This window comes from Gobio gobio, assembly GCF_949357685.1.
Source record: "Gobio gobio genome assembly, chromosome: 2".
In the NCBI taxonomy this organism is placed as follows: Eukaryota; Metazoa; Chordata; class Actinopteri; order Cypriniformes; family Gobionidae; genus Gobio; species Gobio gobio.
The window spans coordinates 41,981,590-41,999,531 of record NC_137098.1 but is presented as its reverse complement, the minus strand read 5'-3'; the positions used below and the strand labels follow the sequence as shown (position 1 = coordinate 41,999,531).

The 17,942-nt window shown below is 38.8% G+C and overlaps 1 protein-coding gene across 1 annotated transcript in view; it reads right to left on the bottom strand.

Annotated features, from left to right (window-relative positions):
* adcy7 (adenylate cyclase 7) overlaps positions 1 to 17,942 on the bottom strand; it is a 55,979-nt gene that overhangs the window by 37,613 nt on the left and 424 nt on the right. The window lies entirely within an intron of this gene.

Below are 17,942 nucleotides of genomic sequence, written 5' to 3'. Positions count from 1 at the left end.
AGCATGCATTTCTAACAGACAAGATATCGTAAAAGATCAAATAAATGACATCCAATCAAATGACCTCATCTTTTGCGGTCAAAACTGACTGCATCCACACAAGCAGTGTGCATATGATAGGTTGTGTGCAGAGTATGCTGCCTTATCAAATTGCGCAACATTACTGCCTTTCTCGACAATGCACCTTTGTAAAAGTGGGGATTTTGCACTTACTAGCATGAAGAGCGATGACACACTTCACATGCGCTTGTGGTCTTGTGGACTTAAAATGGCTGCCACGTGCATGTGTCCTTTAAGTCTGGAGAGCAAGCTTCCTGTCGCATAAAGACCGACAGTTTAGGAAGACATTTTGAAATAATTTAGTGTGTATTATTCCGTTGAAGCGCAAGGCGACAGGAAAGATAACTCAATTCAGTATTTGAGCACATATGAGAGGCGGCTCTCCGTGCTCACACACCCACGCGAGTGCCGAATTGAGTTCTCTTTCGAGTCTTCTTGCACTTGAATAATTTAAAATGCGTAAACAGGAATTGATAAGCGCAATCGAAATTGACATTTTATAACAAGTATCCAATTCCTGAATTGGAATCGATTTTTGATTCCCAACCCTACAATCAACCCATCATTTTTTAAAGATCAATGTCACATAAATAGAAGCTGTCTAAGCAAATTAGCCCCAGCATGCTTTTAGACTTGAATTTGTACCTAATCCATGTCCTGTGGATCAGCCTACGAAACACACCTAGTCTCAATGGAACTATTATGTTCAATGACTATGCCTGATGTCAAAGAAAGATAAGGACTATATTTCCTGGTAGCACACAAGGATGAGTGAAATGTTTGATGTTGCAGTAGGTGGCTGGCACATAGTCAATTTCAGCATATTGCCTTATCAGGATGGAGTGTTATAACTCTCACATTAAGTGTTGCCAATCTGTTCACAGCATCACATTTCATCCCACAAGTTAAATTAGTTTTGCAATACAGACGCAGTAGAGCAGCCATAAATGCTATAAACATAGAAACATATGATACTGAACATAAAAGGGAAATGGACTATAACGATTAAAATGACTTCATGTGGCTTCACCCTAAACAGCCTGCTCAAGCAAATCTGTCCATTCTGCTGTAAGAGATTCACACAAATCTTCTCTCAGTAGCTTACAATGACAGCTACTGTATATATGTAAATATCTAAATCACAAATATTTAATTGTTACAATACGACCACATTTTTTAATATATATTGGTAAATATTGGATATTTAATTGTGCATGCTTATTTCACCTATTTCTACATTTAGATTATCGAGTTGTGACTGGAATGGGTGTGCCGTTGTGAAACATGGAGGGACCACTGATCTATAAAATATAAAAAACAAGTCTGTAGCGAATGGTGTTAATCACTCAACTTTCATGGTTTGTTTCACATTTAGTTGTGATACCCAAGTTATAGAAATAATTTTTAATTTTTAATTCAGCTATAGTAAGTTAAAGGTAGGGTAGGTAAGAATTGGTTAAAAACTTTTTTTCCAAATTTGTTTAAACTTTCTTTATATATCAATACATAATTAAAATGTAAGTACTCTGAAAAAGAAAGTATAAAAATTGAGTGTCTGTAGACCTCTCACGACTGTTTTAAAGACAGCTCATTATTTCCACTCACTCCACCTTCTCCCTTCTGGGCTCTTTCCAAAGCCACGCCCCCAAAACACATGAACGCGCTACGCCAACCGCGATCAGCTCAGCTGAAAGACGCATTATTTACCCGAGACGAGCGGAGAATAAGTGCATGTAGTGACATAATGTAAGAAACACATGTAATAAAAAATCTAACTTTATCATTATTATGAATATAAACAAATAAGATGTCTTTTAGTACTCACTATCAAGCTAGAATACCGATACTTGGAAAGTTTAAAATACACACACAACACAGTGTCTACGACACACACAGATACAAGATAAAAACATCAGTAAACATAGGCAGAGAATATAAAAACAAACCAAGGGCCGAAATAAACGTGCAGGTAAAGTTCCCGGTGAACATGGTAAAAGTGTTTAGAAAGAGGGTAGTAGCTAAAGCTAAAGCCGCGTTTCCACCGCAGGAACTTTCCCCCGGAACCAGGAACTTTGGGGGGGAACTCGGTGTGTTTCGACCGCAGGAACTAGGGTCTAAATGAAGTTCCGGGTAAATATTTCCCCCTCCAAACGGCCCTGCTTGCGAGGTGGTACTTTTGAAAAGGTCGGGAACTTTCGGGGGTGGGACTTGGGCGCTGAACATGCTGATTGGTTGAGCTCTCGCAGCATTTTTTTCCCCACCACCATTTTTACAAGTTTTTTGCAAGGTGGGTTCTGCGTTCAGTAAATATTTTCTTTGCAACAATGGAGTTCAACAAAAAAATTAGACCGACGACTAGGTTCAGGCTTTGAGCATATATGCGGAGGAGGACATCCAGCGGGAACTGGAAACGGTGACCCGCAATGAAAAGATATAACGTTACCTGAAGATATCGACTCGGTTCCAGTCACACTGGAAAACAGTGCAGAGAGAAGTTAAAGAAATTAAGACAAGATTACAAGAAATTAAAGGATCATAACAACCGGAGCGGTTCCGACCGGCGTATCAACAAGTGGTATGACCGCCTGGACGCGTTGTTGGGACAGACCGTCCTTTTCTAGGGCAGCGGTAACGAAAGACTCGGCTAGTGCGTTGTTGGAAACCATCCCGGAATCCGAGTGGGTTGAAGGTAAATATCTCATCTTGGTATCATTTATTAAACTCGTTGCAGTGTAACGTTGCAGTAACTTTTTTCAACGTGCTTTTCCAGACGTAACGGGTGGCCCTGATGAATTGCAGGCAACGGAGACCAGCGTGTTTTCCCCCGCGGTCACCAGTACGTTAGCCCTCGTCCTGTGTCTCCTGCCGAAACACACACATGCCAGAGGTATAAAGCTGACAAAATGTGTATATATTTAAAAACTGATGTGTAATCCATAATGGTTTTGAGTAGTTTTGTTGTTTTTAATTATAAACTTAAATTGCCAATGATAGAAATTGCACACTGGGCATTGTTCAAGCTGGGCAAACAATTGTTCATTATTTGTAGTGAAAACACTAAATAATTAATTGATGGTTTCTATTGTTTCATGGTTGCCTTGTGTATTAATTTCCATGTGTTTCTGTGCAATTTTTCTACTTAGGGAAAAGGAAAAGGGACTGACTTTTCTTGATGCACTGAGGGACATGGAGGATGCTAACCGGGCCGTCCTGCAGCATGGACAAGAACAGCGAGACCAATATATTCAGCTGTTACTGGAGAGCCAGGCCGAGGAGAGATGAGGAGGCTAGAGCTGGCATTCCACCAGTCAGAAGCGGAAGAAAGCAGACGGCAGCAGAGGGACTTTCAGACTGGGTTTCTGTCTGTTCTTGGACAGTTTGTCCAGTTGTTCAAGAAGTAGCCACAATGACCAGCCGCTTGAATGAAGCATTTGCTCTACAACACTTGTACTTTATATATTGTACGTGTTGGCACAGCTCTTGGACAGGTTACTGAAAAATACACTTTTTTATATTGTTGTTTTCACATTTTATAATTTCATTTTATTGTTCTAGTAATTTATTTGTCTTTGCACACTTATTTTAATTTTGTAAGAACTAATCTGTCTAAAATAAAGTCAAATGTGTAAAATGTCACTGTGTCTTTTTAATTTCCACATTCTAACTATATAACCACTTTCTAATTGTAGTGTTGGAAGCAAATAAAAGGGCTGCTGCTCGCAAGTCTTTCTGAATATGCACATAAACATATCTAGAAAACCTGAATATTATATTTTTAAATGTATAACTATGTGAATGTAGTATAATAACTTATAACCACAACTTAAGTGAAGCCATACGTGTGGTCCTGCTTCATTTCAAATTTGAGGAAGAAGTCTCTAAAATTATGCATTTAATGAAGCATATTGTAATACTAGTCATGTGATTTTTTTTTTTTTTAGTGAATGCTAAGAGATGTTATTGTGATAAATAAATACTTGCAGTCTAGTACCTAATCTTTCAACCGCTTAATTCAGTCTATTGTTTTCATTCAATTAACTTTTCACACATCTGTCATGAATGACTGACCTCATTATCCTTTTATAGAAAATATTTTGGAATTGAGCTATTACAACACATTCAGATTTTGGATTGCCCATCATCCCATTTTGCATTAAAATGGCCAAACCAGGTGAAAGTGCACGTTTAAATAAGCTGTGTTGGTAATGTGTATGCAAAAGCAGCGCTGCTTGCATCTTCTCCGCTTGTTATTGGTGCAGACAGTATCGCGCAAATGTTATTGTTGTAGACAGTATCGCGCAAATGTTATTGTTGTAGACAGTATCGCGCAAAGTCCGTCGGTGACTGGGAGGAGCAGCCACGCGCATTCTCACGTCACCGGGCTAATTTGCCTAATCTTCCCGGTACTTTAGACCGCGGTGGAAACGCAGAAAGTAGCAGGTCTGGGGGAGAAAAAGTTCCTGGGAAAAAAGTTCCTGGTACAAATAGTTCCGGGTAATTTCGGTGGAAACGCGGCTTATCTTAGTTCTAAAAAAAGTTCCTGGATGCGGTGTACTAGCTTTTACACATGCATTTTTTTATCTAAAGTTACATTTTGCGAAATTCAACACGACAGCGATCAACTTGAGCTAAGCATATTGAGTATTGATCATCTCTACTAATGGTTCGCTAAGTGTATAACATTGTAACTTTATGCTAAGTAATGTTATGTTAGCTATATTAGGCAGCTACGTGTGCTAGTGAGACATGCTTCATGAAAACATAAACCAAAAAAATGTATAATCAAAATGAAAGATTACCTGTCCAGCAGAAATACAGCCTCTTGAACTCCTCAAATCAAACGGGTGCGCGCATGTGGGCAGATCCTGTAGCAAAAGCGGCGGTAGCCATGGTAGCGAGAGCGAGTGACAGTCGCCCAAGCCAATCACTTGATTCGTCCCGGACGAAAATAATGAGCAGTGTTTATTGCAGATTAAAAAGTCTAGAGTCACTCGATTTTTATACTCTCTTTTTCAGAGTACTTACATTTTAATTATGTATTGACATATAAAGAAAGTTTAAACAAATTTGGACAAAAGTGTTTTAGATCATTCTTACCTACCCTACCTTTAAGGGTTTATTGTTCAGATACAGAATATAATCATTTTGTTTTGTTTAGACTAGCTCCATGTTATGTTTCTGACTTGAATGCATGGTGACAGACTGCTGAAAGTATCTGCACACCCAACCAGGTCAGACTAGTGAATTACAAATAAACATTCGCACTCTCTGCAGAATATCATTAGCTGGGGCGATGTGATGTTTAGCTCAGGTAAATGTTGCACAGTAGGGCATCATTATCCTCCATCTGAGGTTAGAGTCAGTGCACCCAACCATTCCACACCTCCAATATCTGATTACTGCGCATGTAATTACATGTGATGTAACTACCGGCGATCTGGTCTTTCTCTTTCATTAGGAGCCGCCATCAGGACTAAATGGCTGACTCATCTCACTGTCTGCCTTTCTACATGTGCATTGATTCTCATTTCTGCTTCCTAAATACCCTCAGATAGTTTCTCAAGGTCTGAGCCTAATGTTCGATTAACAGGGCTCCTAATACTAGGGACGTGCAAAATCGACTAGTCTGTGGGTTGCCTACTAGTCAACTAATATCATTTAGCTGGTTTAAGATACATTCTCGCTAGCCAAAAAGCAAAGTCTCAAGACTCAAGACCAGTCTCTTGGTCAGGGTCGGGGTGAAGGATGAGGCAAGACCTCAATGCAGAGATGGGCTTTTATTAATAACAAAAAATAAAACAAACCCAAACAGCAAAAACTACCCCGTGGGGGGAAAACTAGGGATGGCAGACGCGAAACTGACGTTTCGGGGCTTTGCCGAGATCCCGAAGCGCAGATGTTTCGAAACACTGCTCCGAACTGTGATTCGAAACACCTGTGTCACGTGACTATGGCTAAATGAAGCTTCAAAGTGTTTCATCAGGTGGCGCCTGCCGAAACTGCGTTGATTAAAGGGGGCGGGAACAAACCACACAGTCACACATAAACCTAATTCACCACAGTTTAAAAGTGAAGTAAATCCATCTTCACCTCGTGGGTTTTTGTGAGAGGAGAGTGATTTTGTGATAGCAGTGAGATTTATAGTGCGCTTTGGTTAGTTATATTTAGGCTAGATTTAAATTAGATATATTGACTGATAGGTATAGACAGTGACATATAGTTAGGATAGATATACGCCCAGGAAGCTGAAAAAAACCTCACACTGGAGTGCGCTTCACTGATGCGTTCAAACACAGCAACTCCTGGTGAGCAGTCTCAGTCTTCATCTAACTTTATGGAGATGGGTAATCTGAATAATTATGAACATTATACTTCATATTTGCTGTCAGTTTATGCTTTGTAAGTAATTGTTGTTTTAATTTTCATTCAGAGCCACAAATGTCAGCATCAGGCCCATCATCATCATCATCAACAACAACAACAACAACACCAGCAGAAACCCAGGACAGTTTATGGGAACTGTTTGATAGTCGTATCCGTGAAACCCAGACGACACACAGTACTACAGCTGATGCAACCGTAGAAGTGAAGAAGTACCTGAAAGATGCGTTTTTGCCCAGAACGCATGATCCATTAATTTATTGGAAAGAGAGAGCAGTAATTTTCCCTCATTTGTGTGTACTTGCAAAAAAATATTAGTGCATGCCAGCAACAAGTGTCCCTTGTGAGAGGATTTTTTCAAAGGCTGGAGAAATTATATGTAAAAAAAGAAGTCGGCTGAGTCCTTCAACAGCAGAGCAATTCATATTTTTGAATAAAAATGTTTTGTGACAAATGTGACACATTGTTGCTTTATTTATTTTATTAATGATCATTTTGTATAACAAACTAAATATATATAGTTCTTTACAATGACGAGGCTACAGGTTACAAAACCAAGATCACGTAGTTGTCAGACAGATGTTAAAAACTATTTTTTTTACATGGATCATTGTCAAGGTATTTCAGATCAACACATGCAAATGACCACTAGATGTCTCCGTAGAGACGGGTGTCAGATTGATTCGAAGCTTCGAAACAATATGGCACATTTGCTTCAACTGCTTCAGTGCTTCACGAAGCCTCGGTCTGCCCATCACTAGGGAAAACACAACAGGCAACTAGACAAGGCACGATAGAAACGGCAAACATGACGCCAATCTGGCAGAGGACTGCAAACACAAGGAGAATAAATAGGGAGCAAACAAGGCAGGTAACGAGGGAGGGGCAGGTGGGGCAAATTACCCAATAATCAGATAACAAGAGGGGCGGGGTTACACAATAGACACGTGAGCAAAACAGACATGATTGACAAGGCATGCGCTCACACTAAAACAAAACAAAACAAAAGCAAGAGCACATGGCCAGAGAGCATGATCTGACCATGTGCTCAAACAAAACAAGACACGAACATGCAGCTAATGAGAACCCTCATAAGCCGCGTGTTCACCAAGACATAACATGAAAACTTGCGGCCGATGAAAACTCAAGCCACATGTGACACAACACAACGACAAAAGCACGTTGCTGATGTAAGCACAAAACTCGTGATACACAGAAATCAACAACACACACGGACAGAAGTGTATGGCCCAACTGAACTCGAGAATGATCGAAAGCTAATCATGCACGCTCACAACAGAACACAAACACACGGAGCATAAATGTCCGAATCCTGACACAGTAGAGTTGTGCGGTAAACCGGTATTTTATTTAAAACGGTACAATATCATGATTTTGCTCATTCCGGTAATTAATATGCTGCTGTTCTGAAGTTCACCGCTAGTCTGCTACCCAAACTGACACGAAACTGGCAAATGTGACAACAAAGAGGAACAAAATGGATAAAACAGTTGAATCTCACTCAAAAGTCAAAACACCCAAAACTACTACTGGCAGTAGAAGTGATAATTTGGAATTACTTTGCTAAAACTGATGAAGAACCATCAAACCTTGCCAAGCATCTGTCACTTGCCCATCCTGACTTATTATACAAGACATTAAGAGATAATAATTTAAACAATGTAATTTAGACATTTATTTTCTTTTAACTCTGATCAACACACACCGTGCATTTGACACGCTAGAACCAATGATGTTTAGATGTTAAGATAATATTTGCACTTAAGTTTAGGTAGGTCTAACAATAGTATTCAGGCACAGAAGTACCTACTTCAGAAGTTGAATAAAGTAATCAAATATAAAATAACTCTGGATAGTATAAAAGTTATTTAGTGTATATATTAGGCTGCTGTCACAGATCAGATATACTTTTACATATGCGTTTTCTTTCTCGACTATTTACATTCACGAAAGACATAACCTGCTGTGTTTATGTGAATACTCACCAAGATGGACATATTGACATAATTGTGTGTGTATGTGTGTTCCAACTCAATTTGGAACATGCAAGCTCTTTAGAGGCAGCTTGTGTGCCTTGTTGGTATGAGAGCAAAGAAAATCGTCTCTCAAAGAGCTCCCAAGTACTACATGTTCAAATTGGTATGGTTTTTAAAAAAAATTGTCAGCTGTCCCGAAACGTAAGCGATACCCGTCAATGGCATTACCCGTGCCAAAATTCGGACCCTGTATGGTATATCGATTCAATATCGGTACTACGGTATTCGTTTGTGGTACCGTACCAAAGCCAAAATTGTGGTATTGAGCCATCTCTACGACACAGAACTGAAACCAAACTAGACCAAAGTGCCAGGATCCGAATACCACACTCCGCTAACAAAATAACTCAAATAGACAGAAGAGCGTACGGCCCGAGTGAACTCGGAACCGCAGGCTCCCAACAACAAGACAAAATGAGTTTCAGAGCTCTGTCACCAAAAGAATAAACAGAGCTAAATGACAGAACCCTGACCCTTATGCTCACCATTTTTGGCTTTATTTGATAAAAAAATACAGTAAAAAACAGTTATATTGTGAAATATTATTACAATTTTAAATACCTATTTTCTATTTTAATGTCACGTTCCTTCAGAAATCATTCTGATGTTCAAAAAAACATTTGTCATTATTAATGTTGAAAAAGGTTGTACAGCACAATATTTTGTGGAAACTAATACTTTTTTTCAGGATTTTTGAATTAATAGAAAAGCATTCATTTTAAAATGTAATACATCCTTGTTTTTATACAAGAAAACTGTATGGTATATGGAAAAAATCTAGAACAATTAATAAACATCACTAATAGTTGACTAGTAGTTTACTGACTGTTTGGTAGGGAAAAAATGACAGGATATTCTGATACTCAGTGCTGTTCAGAATGAAGCTCATTCTCTGTCTTACTACATGCATCATTCGTTTTCATTCTCTCCTTTTTCTCTTCCCGACAATGAAAGCCGTTGTATCAGAAACTGGTGCCCCGGTGTTCTATTACACTGTTTCAATTAAACCTGCGCGTATGTGTGCGTGTGTTTTTTCAGGTGTGTGCATCTGTGCAGAACTATGCAGGAACATGAAGATTCAGATTGCAAAAAAAAAAATCAGATTGCAACCAGGAATATGTGCAGCTCTACAATCCATAGACATGTCACACACAGACATTCTGCATTTCTCAAGTAGTTCATTCACAAACATACTGTATCAGCTCAGCCGTTTAGGTAAGAAAAAACACCAGATTTGTGTCTGTAATGAATGTCCTGTGAGGGAAGTTGATTATTAGCTAAGTGAAAATAGCTATCTTCTACATTAATCACCTCTTTTAACACCCGTTTTGTGGTCCATCTATTTCATTCCCACACACACAGATAAATACACCAAAACATGACGAGTAAGATCTCAATTTAAAACGTCAATAAAACATAAATTCCATTAAGAGCAACAAGTCTTTAACGTAGACTTGTAAAACCAGTAAAAAGCACAGCGAAACGTCACCATGACATCTCCAATCTCACGTTATTTTAAAAAAAGTTCAGATCATACGCTTTTCCAAGGAGACACACTTCAACATTTAAACCGTAGGCTACACATGTGCATTCTTAGACATGTTGGATGATTACGTGAATGATGTTGCATTAACACGGAGCTGATTTTGTGATGATAAAGGCGGTTAGAGTGAGTGGGCAGTAGAATGATAAGTCAAAGAAATACACAGCACACACAAAAGCAGAAGACAGAGTCCACCATTTTCTGAGCAGAGAAACTCTCATCAAAGACAACCTTAGATGTCTACTCAATCTAACCACACACCAACCCATTTCCTTAGCAACCGTGACTCATTTCCCTAACTACAGGTTTGAAGGCAGTGCAGTATAGACGGCAGAGCAGTGAGGTACATCGCTTCAAACAACAATGAACCTTTTCTGTGAGATTTCAATGAAGAAGGACTGTCGTTTTCTCGAGCTCTGCAATTCACTTGTCACAGTACAAATATAAGTGTGTCTCAGACGTGTCAGGTGACAAAAGACCTGAGCACCTGGACTCTTACAGAGCACAAACACACAGACTCTATCACTCTTTCTGGCCTTCAGGTGTTCTCCATCTATATTTGATGTCTCCTTTCTCCTATATCGGTGGAAAACCATCAACAGGATAAACACTCCAAATCTAAAAAGGACCATTAATAGGGATAGTTCACCCAAAAATGTTTGCCCTTTTGTCATCTGAACAACTGAAATGCTGTTAAACTACAGAACAATCCATTGAACACACTGTACTTCTACCCCTCTCAGCCTCAATTTCATTCCTGTCAAACATTAAATATGGCGCTACCCTGACTAAAGACTATTGTTATCATTTACTCACTCTCATGTCGTTCCCAAATGTATATGTTTTTCTTTCTTCCGTTTTCAACCGTTAATGTCCATACAATGGAAGTCAAAGGGGTGTAAAACATTGAATAAAAGATAACTATCTCTTTAACAAAATGAAAGGAAAAATATGCATTGTGGACAACAGGTTTAGTTTGTCTCTACATAACACACCATTCAGGAAAGAGAATCTCATCTCAAAACCCATACAAAAACATTCACTGTTATAAATACACCCATGGCATATACCCAACCCCATATATCCATAATAACAAATAAATGCAAAATATCACAAAAGCATGCAATAATCGGTGTTTAATAAGGGATTAAGATGAACGGAATCGATAGAAAAAACGTCGCGGCGACACACACTATACAATGCTTCACATAAGCACCTGAAATACCTTTCAGCAGCAAATGATCTTCAGACAGAGCTTCAAGTGTCACATCCACTTTTAGGACAAAGACACAAGAGCGTCAAAAGGGTCAAGAGCAGGAGAACTTCCACACAGTCCACACTGCGCAGGGATAATGTCCACACCTCTGCATCTCAGGATGAGAGCATGTGTGAAGGAGAGACGGTGAAAAAAAACCCCCAGAGAAACCAAGGCTAGACAAAACATTACATCAGTGCTACGAGCAAACACACACTGCGAAAAAATGTTCAGAATGCATGTGACACACGGATGCCGCTCCTCCGCTATATATTATAATCATAATATATTTTCTGTTATCAACCAATGTTTGCTTAAATGCAAGCTTTTGTGCATGTGGGAGAAAAGGGTTTTTGGAGGGGATGGGCAAAGGATATATGGAACAATTAAACAGACCAGTGCAGTCCAGCAGATGAGGGTAAAGAGGGAGGGAGGAAAACAAAATGAGAGAATAATAAAGGGATTACAGGAAAGACACCATAAAAAAGACAACAGATAAGCTTTTTGTATCAGCTCAAGTGTGCTTTATATGAGAGGATCAGATGGTAAGACGTGGCAAATGAAATCACCTCTTCATCTCTCACAGGCCAAAGATCTGACATGACCTTGTGTGATCTCAAAACCTGATGAACTCTTTGAAGTATTCGGCTTCATATTAAAGTCTCTTACACAGTGTATCATGACCTCAGAGGTGGATTTTTAAGAGGATAACATTACATAAACTCCACAGACCTTTTACATAGTAAACCGTTACTGAGAATTTCAGGCATCTGAAATAAAACTGCAGTAGCATGTGGTCATCATCACATCAGAGAAAATACAGCAGTATCCAACACATTCTAGAGAAGGTTTACCAAAACATGGATTCCACAATAAAACTTAAACGTTTTGGTCAATCTAGTGGAGCATACGTGTTTGTAGAACAGTAGAACAAATGGGTGATCAGTAACTCTGATCTCCAATCCAATCTCACTGAAATCCCTTCTCTTTCTTTGTCAGACATTATTGAAGGATATCCTAAAAGGTACAGAAGACTTCAAACCAACACACACATTAACTACTACCATTCGAAAGTTTGAGGTCAGTAAAAAAAATATTTTTTAAAGAAATTAATACTTTTATTCCTGAAAGATACAATAATCCAAAGTGACAGTAAAGACCATGGGCCCTATCATACACCCTCCGCAATATGACTGCAGGCACGTTGCAAGTGTTTTTTGCCAGTTTCAGCCCGACGCAGTTATCATTTTCATGTCCAGCGCCACATTGTTTAAATAGCAAATGCACTATTGCTATTTTGAGGCAACTGAAAGCGATTTAGCCATTGACCAACAAAAACCTGGTCTAAAGTAAGTACTAGTACACAGTATTTTTGTGTCATTTAAAGGGTGTGTTAGTAATATGCGCCTATAGGCGGGTGCACAACACGCTTACACTCTGCTTATTACACACAGGGATGCGCAGCAGCACACAAACATTTTTAAATATTGAAAAAAAAAAGGATTCCTCTCTGGAGAAGCGTTCAGTCTTCCCGCTAGCAATGTAAATAGCGAATCCACCATGGTGCAAGCGTAACTGGCTTTTAAAGGGAATGGGAGATGAGACTCTGATTGTTTTTTTGCACGTTACGCCCAAAACACACCCATGACTCATTAAGAGACTAAGTACAACCATTTTGGACAATGCAGCGACCATTTTTTCCATCGTTAAACTACCAAAAGTGGGCCCTATGACATTATTACAAAAAAAAATCAATTTAAAATTAATGCTGCATGCATGCACATGCACACACATACACACGTTTGCTTGCTTCACTATATTAGTTAGGACATTGCATAGACTTCCATTGATTTTATATCAGGTTAATATTTTCTATGGCCTCAACCCAACCCCTAAACCCATCACAGATTTAAATAAAAAATTATCTGGTCGATTTATAAGCCTTTTAAACTAGTGGTGATGACCAGTAAATGTCCTCACTAGTCGTCATAATATTTCACTATATAAGTGAGGACATTTGGTCCTCACAAGTATAGCCAAGCCTAAATGTACACACACACACACACACACACACACACACACACACACACACACACACACACACACACACACACACACACACACACACACACACACACACACACACACACACACACACACACACACACATGTTTGTTTTTGTGAAATGTGAGGACATTCCATAGGCGTAATGGTTTTTATACTGTACAAACCGTATTTTCTATCCCCTTACACTGCCCCTGCCCCTAACCCTCACAGGAGACTGTGCAGTTTACTTTCTGTGAAAAAAAACTTGTTCTGTGTGATTTATAAGCATTTTGAAAAGTGAGGACATGGGGAACGTCCTCATATTTCACCCTCTTTTTGTAATACCTATGTCATACCCATGTCATTATACACATTTGTGTCCTGATATTTCACGAAAACATGCCCACACACACACACACACACACACACACACACACACACACACACACACACACACACACAGGAGACCATATCAATCACCTGATGACACTGAAGTGTTTAGAATTTGACTCCAACTTAGCTGAACGCCTTTTCAAGAGATGGCTGCTAACTCTACAACTCCTCCACACAGCATTAAACACAGAAGTGTGAGATCTTGTTTTAACACAGAGCTGTTAAGCAACTCAAATAGACAAAATCTAAAATAGATCATACAGCACATGCTTCACTGCCCACAAAGCCAGAACAGCAACAGACTGTACTGACGGGGAGCAGTTTTGACCTTCTGAATGACAGTCAGTAACCTTTTGTAGTAGCTGTGATCACACTACATGGACTGTTTGCTTAAGATATAATACAACAGATGTCTGTGATGCTGTCACTGTACCACAATCACCAGATCTCTCTCGCTCTCTCTCCCTCTCTAAATAGTGTGTGTTTGTTGTCAAATGTGTGGTATGGTCAGATTTCTACAGATGGACCCACCCTGTCTGTCAAAGCCACAGCACTCAAAATTAAAGCACAATAATGATCTACCATGCCATATCAAATATCCCACTTAAGCCTTTAAAGAGCAGTGTGGCACCACTTCGTCTGTTATTGGTTAAGGTGATTACATTACTGGACAGATTGATTTTGTGTAATTGCCTATAAAAAAACATGGATGAGATGAAGGGATTCTGTGGTCATCAATGCTTAAAGGTATAGGGTAGGTAGTTTTTTTATAAACACTTTTTGCTATACTGGTTGAAACTCTCTTCATATCATGATAGTAGTCTATAATAGAAGTGGTCTATGAAAATATGAACATATATCTTCTGTGGAAGTCTCAGAACCAAAAAATGTTTGTCCAATACAATGTCCTACCTGTCTGTCAACATATGTATTTCCATACCGCCGTGCATCCTGCTCGTGCAGACAAGGCTGATTTACATTTAACTGTAAAGGCTGATTCATACTTCTGCTTCGGACCTGCGCCATAGCCTCTACGCCGTGGGCTACGCGTCGATTTTCATTAATACTTCTTGTATTCTTGTCCGCGTCGACGTGCAGTTCGTATAAAATCGTATATTTTTCAGACCTATTTGATGACATGTTAAATTTCATGTAGCCAACAACAATATTTTGGCCAGTAACTTTGGAAAACCACTAGCCATAGTGGCTGGTGAGCACAAATGTTAATGTCAAGCCCAGAGTACAAGTAAGAGCTCTGTAAGCCGTGCTGTCCAGCACAAAACAAAAAACTATAAAATGCCCTTGTTACCACAGTGAAACTTTAAGTCAAAAACTAAATAATTTGTTAATTTTCAATTGAGATAAAGTACAAATGTTTTTCTATTTTTAGCAATATAGTTACTTCAAAATGTCCAGACAAATGTGTCTAAGTGTTTTAAAGACAAAAAGCTAAGTAAGCTCAGGAAGTCACTCCCTGAAAGTCCACCAAATTCCATTCAGTGGAAAAGACATTGCCTGTGTGGATATGTGGATGGTCAACTCCAGAAAATCTCCACAGGAGGAAGGGAGTGTGCAACACACGGGACAGGGGTGGGAAAAACTCAGGGAACATCAGAGAAGAACATCCTAGGCACACACACACACACACACACACACACACACACAAACCTCTCTAGTCTCTACCATATATAGATCTCCAGCATTAGCAAGAGAAGGGTGGAGAACAAGTCAAGGGTCAGAGGGGGTCCATGTGCTTTTCAAATGAAGCATAAGTGATCTAGCAGTTCTCCATTGTCTTAGGGAGCGATTGTGTGTTTCTTTTAAAGTAGGAGAGAAGAAAATATTGGCTGTCATCAGTCTCACAATATTCATAGGAACATTGATGATGCCATTATTACTAAAATTTCACAGACACACATATACAGTACACACATATACAGTATCTGTTCAGTAAAACTGACACATGCACAATCGTTTTCGCACAATCTGTGGCCACTCCAACATCCAAAATGTAATATTGAGTCTGTTAAAACGATCTTAATGTATATCAAAGAGGCAAACTATAAAAATGATCTTGACAGGACAAATAAAGTATTTTTTGATAAGCATTCAATATTTTTTGGTGTTATATTTGAAGACACTGCAAAGTGCAATATGGAAATGCTTACACATGCGCTTTTACTCATGCATGTACACATTACCAGTAGTCTGACTATAATGCTTTAGCACGTTTGGTGTGGGGTCATAATTACCCTTATGTCTGTAAGTAAGGCTGTCTGCTTTTCACTTGCTTTCAGGCATGGTCAGGCTCTCAGTGAACTCAATCAACTCTCTGTTCAACACTGCACAGATGCCCAAAACAAACTCTTACAGAAAACACAACACAGCAATGCACTTTCATCTTCAGTTTGGGTGGTGTATCAATCCACTTGTATTTTGATATATTATGTTTAAGGCTCAACAGGGATATTTCTCAACTAGAAAGCTTCACTAGACTAGCTAGTCTAGAAAGCTTGGGAAAGTGTCCTGCATCAGGCATCTCATAGTGAAACCCTACTTCTCACTCTCATAGATTTTTATAGATCATCACCCTCAATATGAAAGCAAAATCCGGTCTGTCTTCGAGTAAGACAATGAATGTCCCATTAGTCCATATAGGGTGACATTAAGTGGTTAATTTATCACTTCCTTGCATATTTCAAGCAAATATATGAGTCGGCTATCAAAAAGTCTAAAACGCCATCCAACGGATAGTAGAAGTGTTGACAGAACATTTATATAATGTATTACATTATAATAACAATTGTAAGATTTACTAGATTTTATTTAAATTGGACAAAAAATCAACCAAAAAAAGAACAAAATCCCTTTCAGTTATAATTTTTGTATGTTTTTTTATATCATTTAGTTCTGGCAAAAGGTTAAAAACGTAAAAGTTTTGTTCCAGTAGCTGACTGTTAATGAAACCAAAAGCAACGATTTTTATTTCATAGTAAACTTTCAGAATCACTTATCATCCTAAATTCTTTCATCCCTCATGAACATTTATGAGTGTAAGAGTTCATCAGTACAGTGCTGAATGCGACTGCCATGCCACATTATGTACCACAATGACTGTGCTGTGGTAGGACGCGTGATCTACCAAACATCCGTCATCCTTACTTAAGAGTTTCATAAATACTCAAAATGTTTAGTTTACATGACCTGTTTCTGAATGAATCAAGCAATGAATGTCAATGTTATTAGTCTCTATTTTCAATAGTCTACAGCTAATCAGCAGCTCTGACAGGGCAGAAAACATTTTTAACAATAGCAATTGACAAGTTAGAAAATGAACATATTTGCATACAATTATAGCTACTTTGATATATAAAAAAATATTTTTGCACTTATTTCTGCCAAACACTTGCAGCAGTTTACAGAAGACACTTCCTCTGTGAAGTTTCATCTTCAGTCATGGCTTTTTTAAGGGTTCCCACCCTTTATGAGCAGTGATTTTCCATGATTTTTCCAGTCGTTCATTCGTTTTTTTTTTTTAATCACGTCATAAAGATTGGTGAGGATTTCCACGAATCCTTGTAATTGTTTGTTATTTCCGAGTCTAAGTGCAAAGCAATTTATATTCACGACAGAAATCCCCATCATTTTTCCAGGACTAGTGAATTCAACCCTAAACTTTTGGGTTAAACCCTTAAACGAGTTGAATCAATTGCCTTTTGCTTTACCCATGTCTTTCTCCTCTGTTCACTTTAGATGGTAAGCCCAGTGGCTTTGTTTGCTCAGAGTAGGCTACAGTGCATAGGCTACGATAAGCCTCCAGTGCACTTAGATTCATGCACACTAACATATTCATTTCCTGTACAGAGACCATTATTGTTAAGAAGCAAACCAGTAACCTCCACTATTCAGCATAAGGGTTGCCGCTTCAGCTGAGTTGACTGTATTTGAAATTAACTTTTATAAGGAACGCCATATTATCTGCATTCAGAAAGATTTGTGACCTCAACACTAATCCCAACAGACACTAACGCTACCAAACGCATAGCTGTTTCACGGGACGAGATGTGTTTGAGCAATACTGATACTTCAAACAAAGGAGATAAAGACAACTATTTCGGGGCATTTTTAACTCTTTCTGTAAGGCTAGACAACATTTCTTCCGTGTATTAACAATACAGGAATTATATAGACTTTCGGTCAGGAATGT